General features: G+C 38.6%; 1 pseudogene; it reads left to right on the forward strand.

The window, feature by feature from the left end:
• Positions 1-5,710: 5,710 nt before the first annotated feature.
• On the forward strand, positions 5,711-8,412 carry LOC121774137 (annotated as a pseudogene).
• Positions 8,413-10,388: the final 1,976 nt, after the last annotated feature.

Raw genomic sequence — 10,388 nt, forward strand, 5'->3', positions numbered from 1 at the left:
CTTTTGGTCAAAACCAAAATCAGAAATCACTCCCTGGATCCAAAAGCTCTCTTGTACAGCTGCAGTGAGAGCCATATACTCTGATTCTGTTGTTGAGAGAGCAACAACACTTTGTAATCCTGATTTCCAGCTGATTACAGTTCCAAACATGGTGAAAAGGTAACCTGTTTGGGACTTTCTGTTGTCCAGGTTTGCAGCAAAGTCTGCATCACAGTAGCCCTGAACAACCTCATCAGATTCACCTTCCCAGCTATTGAAAACAACTCCCCAGCCACTGGTTGATTTCATATACCTCAGAATCCACTTAAGGGCATTCCAATGCTCCTTCCCCGGGTCTACCATGTACCTGCTGGTCACTGAAATAGCATGTGCAAGGTCTGGCCTGGTGCAAATCATGGTATACATGATGCTTCCAACAACACTAGCATAAGGAATAGACTCCATCTCCTCAGCCTCTTGCTTAGACTTAGGAGCCTGCTCCTTAGATAGTCTAAAACTCTGGGACAAAGGAGTTGATGCAGATTTAGCATTCTCCATCTTGAATTTCTGTAAAACTTTTTCAATATAATCAGTTTGCAGCATCCACAGCTTCTTGCAGCCTCTGTCTCTCAGAATACTTATGCCTAGGATCTTTCTTGCTTCTCCTAGATCCTTCATTTCAAAACTGGACTTAAGATCTTCCTTAATTTTCTGAATTTCAGCCATAGAAGGTCCTGCAAGTAGCATATCATCCACATAGAGTAATAGATAGGCAATATGAGTTTTGCCTGCCTTCTTTATGTAAATGCAATCATCATACTCTGACTTGGTGAAGCCAATTCTCTTCATCTGTGCATCAAACTTTTTATTCCAATGTCTGGGGCTTTGTTTAAGCCCATAGAGGCTTTTCTGTAACAGGCACACCTTGCTTTCTTCTCCAATCTTCACATAGCCCTCTGGCTGTTCCATGAAGATAGTCTCTTCTAGGTCTCCATTTAGGAAAGCAGTCTTCACATCAAGCTGCTGTAGTTCCCAATTTAGCTGGTTCACAACTGCCAACAAGATCCTAATTGAAGTGTGCTTAACAACTGGAGCAAACACTTCATTAAAATCAATTCCTTCTTGCTGTGTGAAGCCCCTAGCCACCAGCCTTGCCTTGAATCTTACTCTATCTTTGTCAGTGGTCTCAATCTTTCTTTTAAACAACCACTTACAACTTACCAGCCTCCTTTCCTTACTATCTGTCATCAGCTTGGATTTGTCCACCAAAATCCATGTTTTGTTCTTGAGTAAAGACTCTATCTCCTCATTCATGGCTTCAATCCACCTTTCTCTGTCTTTACTCTTCATGGCTTCTTTATAAGTGAGAGGGTCAACACCATCAACGCTTTCTGCAGCACATAGGGCATAGTAGACCACATCAGAGAACTTTTCAGGTGGCCTTGCATTTCTTCTGCCTCTATCCCTTGTAATTTGATACTCCCTGGTGGAGTCAGATGTAGGCTCACCATCCTTCTGCCTGCCCTGAGCTGGAGCCTCATCTTTCTCTGAGTCAGACTCACTTCCTGAGTCAGTAGCTCCACCTGCTCCTAGGCCAAGCCTCATAGGCTCCACCTTGAAGGAATCACTCTCAGTTTCACTGGAGTCCAGCCTTTCTTTCAAGTATGGCATCTGATCCTCCAAGAACACCACATCCCTGCTCACCAACACCTTCTGCTTACCATGCTCAATACACCAGAGCCTATACCCCTTAACTCCCCTCTGATACCCCAGCAATATACATTTCAGAGCCCTAGCTTCAAGTTTACTTTGCCTAGCATGAGCATAGGCTGCACACCCAAACACCTTGTATTTTGAATAGTCACTATGAGCTCCATGCCATATGTAATCAGGAGTCTCAGAATTAAGGGCAGTAGATGGACATTTATTGATGAGATAAGCTGCTGTATATACAGCCTCACCCCAAAACCTGCTGCTCAGACCAGAGTCAAGTAATAAGCACCTTACCCTCTCTAGGATAGTCCTATTCATCCTCTCTACAACACCATTTTGTTAAGGATTATTAGGAACAGTCCTGTGCCTCTTCATACCCTTTTCTTTGCAAAACATATCAAATTCAGCAGACAAGAACTCTAGGCCATTGTCAGTTCTTAAGCATTTCACACTCCTTCCCTTCTCTAGCTCCACCTCCTTACACCATATCTTGAACTTTGTGAGTGTTTCTGACTTTTCTTTAAGGATATACACCCACAGCTTTCTAGTATAGTCATCAATGATAGCTAGATAATACTTTCCTCCACCAATTGAACACACAGGTGAAGGCCCCCAAAGATCATTGTGTATATAGTCTAAAGGGGCTGTAGATGAGTGAATACCTGTAGGATAGGGTGCCTTCTTTGCTTTTCCAAGTATACACTGCTCACAGGGGTCCATTTTGCTGAGATCTCCAGAGATTAGGCCTTTCTTGATGAGTTCTTTTAAGCTCCCTTCAGCTGGATGGCCTAGCCTCTTGTGCCATAGCATTAGGGAGTCCTCTGACACTGCATTGCTCTCTCCATCAACAGCCTTAGCCTTTAAATAATAGAGGATGTGCTCTCTGTCAGCCTCCATCATCACTGCATCTCCAGATTTTACAAACAATTTTCCTTGATTCATTAATATAGTGAACCCCTTCTGCTCTAGCATTCCCAATGAAATGAGGTTCGTCTTCACTTCTGGAATATACCTCACTCCAGTCAGGATCTTCACAGATCCATCTTGTAGGCTTAACTTTACTTTCCCTATCCCTTTAATCTGACAAATATGGTTATTACCTAGCACCACAGTACCTGATGCTTCTTGAAGATCATGAAACCAGCTTCTATTGGGGCACATATGGAAGCTACACCCCGAGTCCATAATCCACCTGTGACTGACCCCATTGTCACTAATATTCATAAGTTGAGCAGGGGGGTCAGCACCCTCCACAAAATCAGATTGGTTGTGGCCCTCAGATGCTAGCTTTCTCTTCCATGCATGACAATCTTTCTTCAAGTGCCCAGGTTTCTTGCACCAAAAACATACCCTGGTTTCCTTATGAGCATCAATGCTTGAGGGTTTTGAGCCCTCAAATTTCTTCTTGAAATTCTGCTTTTTGAACTTCTTCACATTCAAGGCCTCTGCAGCTTGAACATTGGAGCTTGCAGAACCTCTGGTGATAGTCTTCTGGAGTTCTTTGGCCATCAAGGCTGAATAGACTTCTGCATAGGTAATAGGCTTATCTCTGCCATAGATTATGACATCACTCAGCTGATCATAGGAGCTAGCTAGGCAAGGCATTCAATGTGAGAATGGCCTTGTCTTCATCTGAGATCTTGACATCAACAGATCCCAGATCATCAATGATCTTGTTAAACTCCTCTAGCTGCTCAATGATGGATTTCTCTCTAGAAAAACTATAGGCATAGAGCCTTTTCTTGAGGTACAGTCGGTTAGCCAAAGATTTGGCCTAGTAGACTTCATCCAGCCTGTCCAAGATCTCCACCGCAGTCTTGGCTTCTTGGACATCCCTCAAAACCTTGTCTCCAAGGCACAAAATCACTGCGGAGTGTGCCTTGAGTTGCATCTCCTCCATCTTTGCCTGAGCTTTATCATCAAGCATTGTAGCCTTTCCTTTCTCCTCTGGTTTTGCAAGGACTGCAGCTAGGCCTTGTTGAATCAAAACCGCCTTCATCTTCATCTTCCACAGGCCATAATCATTATTGCCTGTGAATTTTTTTGCATCAAGTCTTGCTGCCATCTCTGAAACCGTTTGAGCTTCTGCAAATCAGACTTAAATCCTTCCCACAGACGGCGCCACTTGTTAGGATTAATACACAAGACTTTCTCACCCTAGAGTAGATCACACACACTCACAGTTGTATGATAACTCACACTTAGCAGAAACACACACACTCACACTTAGAGTAGATAAGATGAAATCTTGGAGAGAAAACTGGAAAACTCTTTATTGAATGAACACACTAACTCTACATACAATCGGTATTGAGCTATTTAAAGCTCTACAACCAAGTAGCAACTGCTACTAACTAACTAACTACAAGAATCAAGAAAGCAACAAAGCTAACTGTTACATTCTAACAAACTAACTGCTATTTTCCAACGGCTAGTTCTTCTAGCTTCCTTCTTCCCTTCTTGCAACTGAATGAGCACTCCCATTCTTACAATATTGTTGTGTGTCGATTTCAGTTTTATATATTGAATTTTCATATTAATTTTGGATTTAAAATATATTGTTTCAATGAATTAGTTTAATTTCATCTTACATAGTTTGGTAAATTAGTGAAACAATCCTAAGTTAAATTATCTTTATATACAAATTATCTTAATAAATTTGATTAATAATCTATTCTACACGTTTGGTAGACTATAGGAAATATTTGTTTTATTTTTTATGTTGTTTGATAGGATTCCAAAATAATAGAATAAAATAAGTAAAAGACAATATAATCCTTTTAATTAATTTTTATAATAATTAGGGTTATTTTTAGAATTAGATAAAACGATGTGTTTTAGCCTTCATCTCCGTTACACAGTCTCCTTCTCCAATACTCCATTCTCTCAACTCTTAAGTCTTCATTGCTCATTTCTAAATATAATAAAGAGAATCGTGACTCCTATTCACGGCGGACTGAAATGATAAAACAAGACTCATATTCGCATACGAAAGGAGTACTTTGCATTGGTATATGAAAACACATTTTATTAGCCAAGGGATCCGAAGGTTTAAAGAATGCAATAATGAATGAGTTATGAAGTTGTTGGTGATTTTAAAAATTTTCGGATGATCAGTTGAAGACTTGAACTAATCTTACATAGATCATAGCCCAACATATGTGAAACAAATCTTGAGACTCTTTTGCATACGAGTATATCTCCTTAAAAAATAGTACTCCGCCATTTAATTAAATAAGTCAATAAACTAATTTATATAAAGACTATTCATAGCCCACTACTAGAAAAATTGCTTCTCACTACACTTTTTTTATCACACTTTATAAAAAGTGCCAGCATAGATGTACTATCTACACACTAGCTTTTCACAGCACTTATATAATATATTGTTACTGCACTTCAACATAAATGTCATATTAAAATTCATTTCCTTGCACTTCTATTCAGTGTAAAATTTTACAATAATTTTTTTTTAACATTAATAAAACACTTAATCACACCCAAACTGCCATTCACATACACACACCGTGACACACGCGCACACACAACCTCCGCCGGCGACGCCGCACCTCCGCCGACCACCGCCCTCCACCGAACGTGGAAGCTCTTCCTTGTCTCCCTCTCTGTCTCAACACTTCTCTCCCCCTACACACGGACACATACATTCATCTCTGTATAGCGGCTGTCCTGCCGATTTTGCCGCCGCCATCGCTGGACTTCGGATCTCTTGAATAGTCTTGTCTATCCTCTACGTAAGTAACCTTCCCACACCTCTTATTCATCCAATTTAAGATTCGAATTGAAGTTAGGGTTTGTATTCAAATTCTTCTCCAATTCGAATTGAAGTAAAATTAGGTGGAAATCCGCACATGTTCCTTATTTGCTATAAGTGAAGCAGCAGTTGTGAAGAAATGTTTTGTGCTTATTTTTTTGAAACCTAATTTTTTTGAATCTGCCTCAGGTTTAGTATTGCTTTGTCGCAGTTATACCTGATAATCTATTACTGTCTGAGAAATGGAGAAAGATGATAGGGGTTGGAGGAAGTGATTGGAACCATTATGTTCGAAGGAAAACCCATGTTGTCAAAAGGAGAATAAGGAAAGGAATTCCTGATTGACTAAGAGGACTTGTCTGGCAACTGATATCTGGAAGTCGTGACCTCTTGCTCATGAATCCAGGTGTTTATGAGGTTAAACTATGTGACCTTTTATGCCAATTATACATGGAATTTTTAAGAGAATATAAAGTTAAAAACCCTTAAGATGTTATGTGATACCCTTGAATTAGTTGTATGATATCGAATGTAACACAAGTAGGTGTTGTCAGTGATCTGCATCCGAGTTTACCATCATAGGGTGTGACCAAATCAACAGTCGGAATGGCACGGGGTGATTGGAGTGGAGAAGTGGATGTTAGCTGTTTTATTTATATGAGTGCTCCCTTGAACCAGTGCCATTAGTTGACGTATGAGAAATAAATTTAGGATTTCACATAATTGCTAATTTGCTAGAAACGTGCAGTTATACCTGATAATCCATTACTGTCTGAGATATTTTTGTCCCGTCTAATAAACTATCCATCCCTCAAATACTTTTAGTTATGAACAATCCATTTAATTCATGGCATGACATACACGTACTCTGTCAACTTGTGTAGAGAAGGATATCTGGTTGTTTATAGTTACATAGTAGCTCCTTTATATAAATGGTGGCTGGATCACCCAATCGATCTGAAGCATTGGGCGACGTCTTGTGCTTCTTAATCTTAATTTCTCAATGTTTGTGCATTTTGAACACCTCATTGTAGTTTGATTTACTTCACGTGAAAGTTTTAGAATTGTCATCTTCTTTATGATGCTTGAATGCTGGACAGCCTGGAACTATACTATTTTTCCATGTCTCTTTATTATTTTTAATGAACTTGGTTCTGTTGGATTACAATTTTCTCCATGCCTCTTTGTTGTGAACTGATGAATGTTATTTAAGCAAGTCTTTATATTAACTATCCAATCATACTGATTTGTTTATTTTCTCTGCAGCAACTAGTCATATATGAGACGTCTGCTTCTGAACTAGATATTATCCGAGATATTTCTCGTACATTTCCTTCACATGTTTTCTTCCAGAAGAGGCATGGTCCAGGTCAAAGATCTCTTTATAATGTTTTAAAAGCTTACTCTGTATATGACAGAGATGTTGGATATGTACAGGTTGGTATTATTTTCAGCTTATCAACATATCTACCAGTTTTTGTTTCTCACCGTATACAAATTGTGTTTAATGTAGGGCATGGGATTTATCGCAGGTCTCTTGCTTCTTTAAATGAGTGAAGAAGATGCATTTTGGTTACTGGTAGCACTTCTAAAAGGAGTCGTGCATGCTCCGATGGAAGGAATGTATTTGGTAAAGTTTAATTAAGTACTTTCATCATTTCATTTTCAGCAACCTATTTCATATGTCATAACCTGAGAATGAATGTTGGGTGTGTGTTGGCAAAAGTCCTTTTAGAATATCATTAGGCAAAATGAATAAACAATTTCCAATTTTTCACAACTTTTATGTGTTCATGCCATTGGAGATTAAATAATAGTGGTAAGTTCTTGAAGAGAATGTTATTTAGAAGAGAAGGTTTATGTGGTGCCCCACCCCATGTATTATTAAAGACGTAGCCAGTTTTTGTCACTCCTGCTGAACCTATTTGACCCCACCTCAAATATCTCTGTTCACGCTTGCAGTTGTATTGATTGGGGCTTCATTTTCAGTTACATTTGCATTTTCCTGTATTTTAGTTGATAAGTTTCTGAAACTCATGCCTTGCATGCCTTTCATGGCAATATCTATTATTATTTCTTGAATTAATGTGTTGTGCAATGTAATGCATAAGTAGTTAACTCAAAAATATCAGGGCTAAAAATATATTACTATTATATTTTGTTTGATCGAATTAAAAGTTGTATGGGAAGTCGAAAGATTATGGAGGGAAGGAAATACATATTGCCCTACCTTTTTGGGGGGAATATGAATTCACATTCTTTAATCTGTTTTTTATTTGAATGGTCACAATAATTTTGACATATTGATGAAATTCATGCATTTATGCAGGTTGGTTTGCCGCTTGTGCAGCAATATCTTTTCCAGGCTGCAAGGGATGATATAGCTGGAAAAGAGAAGGCCGACGAAGGAAACACAGTGATTAGGACATCATTTTTAGTACTAGTATTGTTTTTACAGAAGTAAAAGATGACCAACACTTGTGTTTAGTTTGTGTGTTTAAACACATTAGATTTGGTGTAATATGATTTGATACTTTGGATATTATTACATTTTGCCATATTATTTGAATGAGTTAGTTTATTAAATTTTGTTGAATAATAAAAAATAATTTGATAAATTTTGTAGATTGAAAGAAAAATGTAAATAATTAGTATTTGAATGATTGAAACATAATTAATAAATATTTGAAGAATAAAATATATAATAAAGTTAGGGTTAAATTGTAATAATAAATATTTATTGGGGTATTTTGTAAATTTTCGTTCAGAAGTTAATGTAGTTTAAGAGTATATATTGTGGCATTTTCAAGTGACATTACACACCATGTTTCATGGCACTCTTAAAGTGCAGTAATACACAATCTGTTCTTACACCTAACCTCTTACTACAGGTACCCGGTGCTGCACTTGCATCAAATGCCATTATAGATGAAGTGTCAGCACAGTAATTTTCTAGTGACAATTTTAAGTGCCATTACAAGCTAATTTTCTAGTAGTGCTAATGTATGCTACGGTCATTAAAATAATGTAAAATAATTTTTCATGAAATTTAAAATGAATTATACGGATTTAGAGAACTACAAACAAAGGATATTTATGTAAAAAATATGTTAATATGAGGGTATTTGCGTAAGAAATAGATTTGTCAAGTTTTAAAATTGATGGAGACAAATAATCAGACTATGGAGACAAGATTATTTATCTATAATATAAGAGTTTATTATATCAGATTCATCATTAATCATAAGCTTTAGAAATAAATAATTTATACTATCAAATAATTAATAATGTAGCTGAAATAGTTTAATCTACCAATATCATAGCTACAAACTAGGAGAAATCAAGAATGGGAATGGGAATGGGAATCGCAGTGTAACTTGTTCTGCCGGCGGTGGGAACGCCTAAAAATGGCCACCGTCGCAGTAGTAATAAAAACTGAAAAGGAAATAGAGTTAAAATAAAATTGTAAAAAAAGAAAAATACTACAACTTGGTGAAAAACCGTTCTTCTGCTCATCTCTCCCTGTCTTCGGATCTCGGCCAAATTCTACAAAACTACCTCCTGGGAGCTAGTATCAGCCGTTTGTACCCGAAAAAAAAATATTCCGGAGAGGGGAAAGATGCGAGAGGCTCTTGTGTGTTTTAAATGAAACACGCATCTTTCTCATGCGTGTATTATTAATACACGCATCACTCTGATGCGTCTATGCCTTCAATACTGATCCATCAACTGCTTCTGCTCTCTCACTCTGCGCGACGCCCCTCGCTCCCACCGTCTCCAGCAGGCGAAAATCAAAGTTAATCCGACATCTAGCTTCTTAGTTTGAAGTAGCACTATGTCAAAATCATCGATGAAGTTTGATGTAAACAATCTCAAAACAATTTTCTTGTTGTGCTTTGATGAATCCGCGAATTTCTGATGTTTGTAAATGCTGGTAGAAGATAAAGATTACGACACAAAGAATTTACGTGGTTCGATTTACTGAAGTAAATCTACGTCCACGGGAAGAAGGGAGGGCAAGATTGTATTGCTTGATCTGGGATTACAGCTTACAACACAGACTTGCTATATGATCTTTTTATCTCTAGAGTTAGTAAATCCTGGTCTATCAGATCTAAGTTCTATTTATATATTGAACTGAGATCGTGGCTTGCATCACCACCCTAAGTCGTGGAGGTCATGGAGGTCATGAGATCCTGCATGGCCACTGACTAGGCAGTGGCTTACATCATCAGTAATTATGTCGTGGATGTCGTGGAGGTCATGAGAGCCTGCATGGGTCCACCACTAGATAGATCGTGTAGTGGAGGTCGTGGCTCCCAGTTCGGTATTGCCGAGCAGCTTTTGCCGATGCTGAGACCGAACTGCTGAACTATTGCCGAGCAGCTTTGTAGAGCTTGATTGGTCGGCTTTTACCGAGCTATAGGCTGGGGCCGAACTCTTTGGTAACGCCGAACTGATACTCTTTCTTGGGCTTTAGGCTGATGGGCTTTACTGCTGTTGGGCTTGTTTAGTACGTACTCCATCACTACCCCCCCCGAAAAGCGAAGTGAATTACTTCGGCATTCTGGATAAAGGTACGGGGTAAGTTGATGTTTGTCCTCGGTCTTATGAAGTGAACTCTTCTTTGACCGGACTCGTCTTTGGTCTGATGAAATAAACATCTTTGACCGGACTCGTCTTTGGTCTGATGAAATAAACATCTTTGACCGGACTCGTCTTGTGTCCTAATTTGGCGAGTTTTATCGCTCGGATCGGACTTTCCGTTGTCCTAATTTGGGGATCGGACTTTCCCTTGTCCTAATTCGGCGAGTTTTATCGCGTGGATCGGACTTTCCCTTGTCCTAATTCAGGCAAGTTTTATCGCGAGAATCGGACTTTCGTTGCAGTTCGTTTCAGACGAAGTGCTTGATTCTTAAGCTGA

This window comes from Salvia splendens, chromosome 2, assembly GCF_004379255.2.
Source record: "Salvia splendens isolate huo1 chromosome 2, SspV2, whole genome shotgun sequence".
NCBI classification, from domain to species: domain Eukaryota; kingdom Viridiplantae; phylum Streptophyta; class Magnoliopsida; order Lamiales; family Lamiaceae; genus Salvia; species Salvia splendens.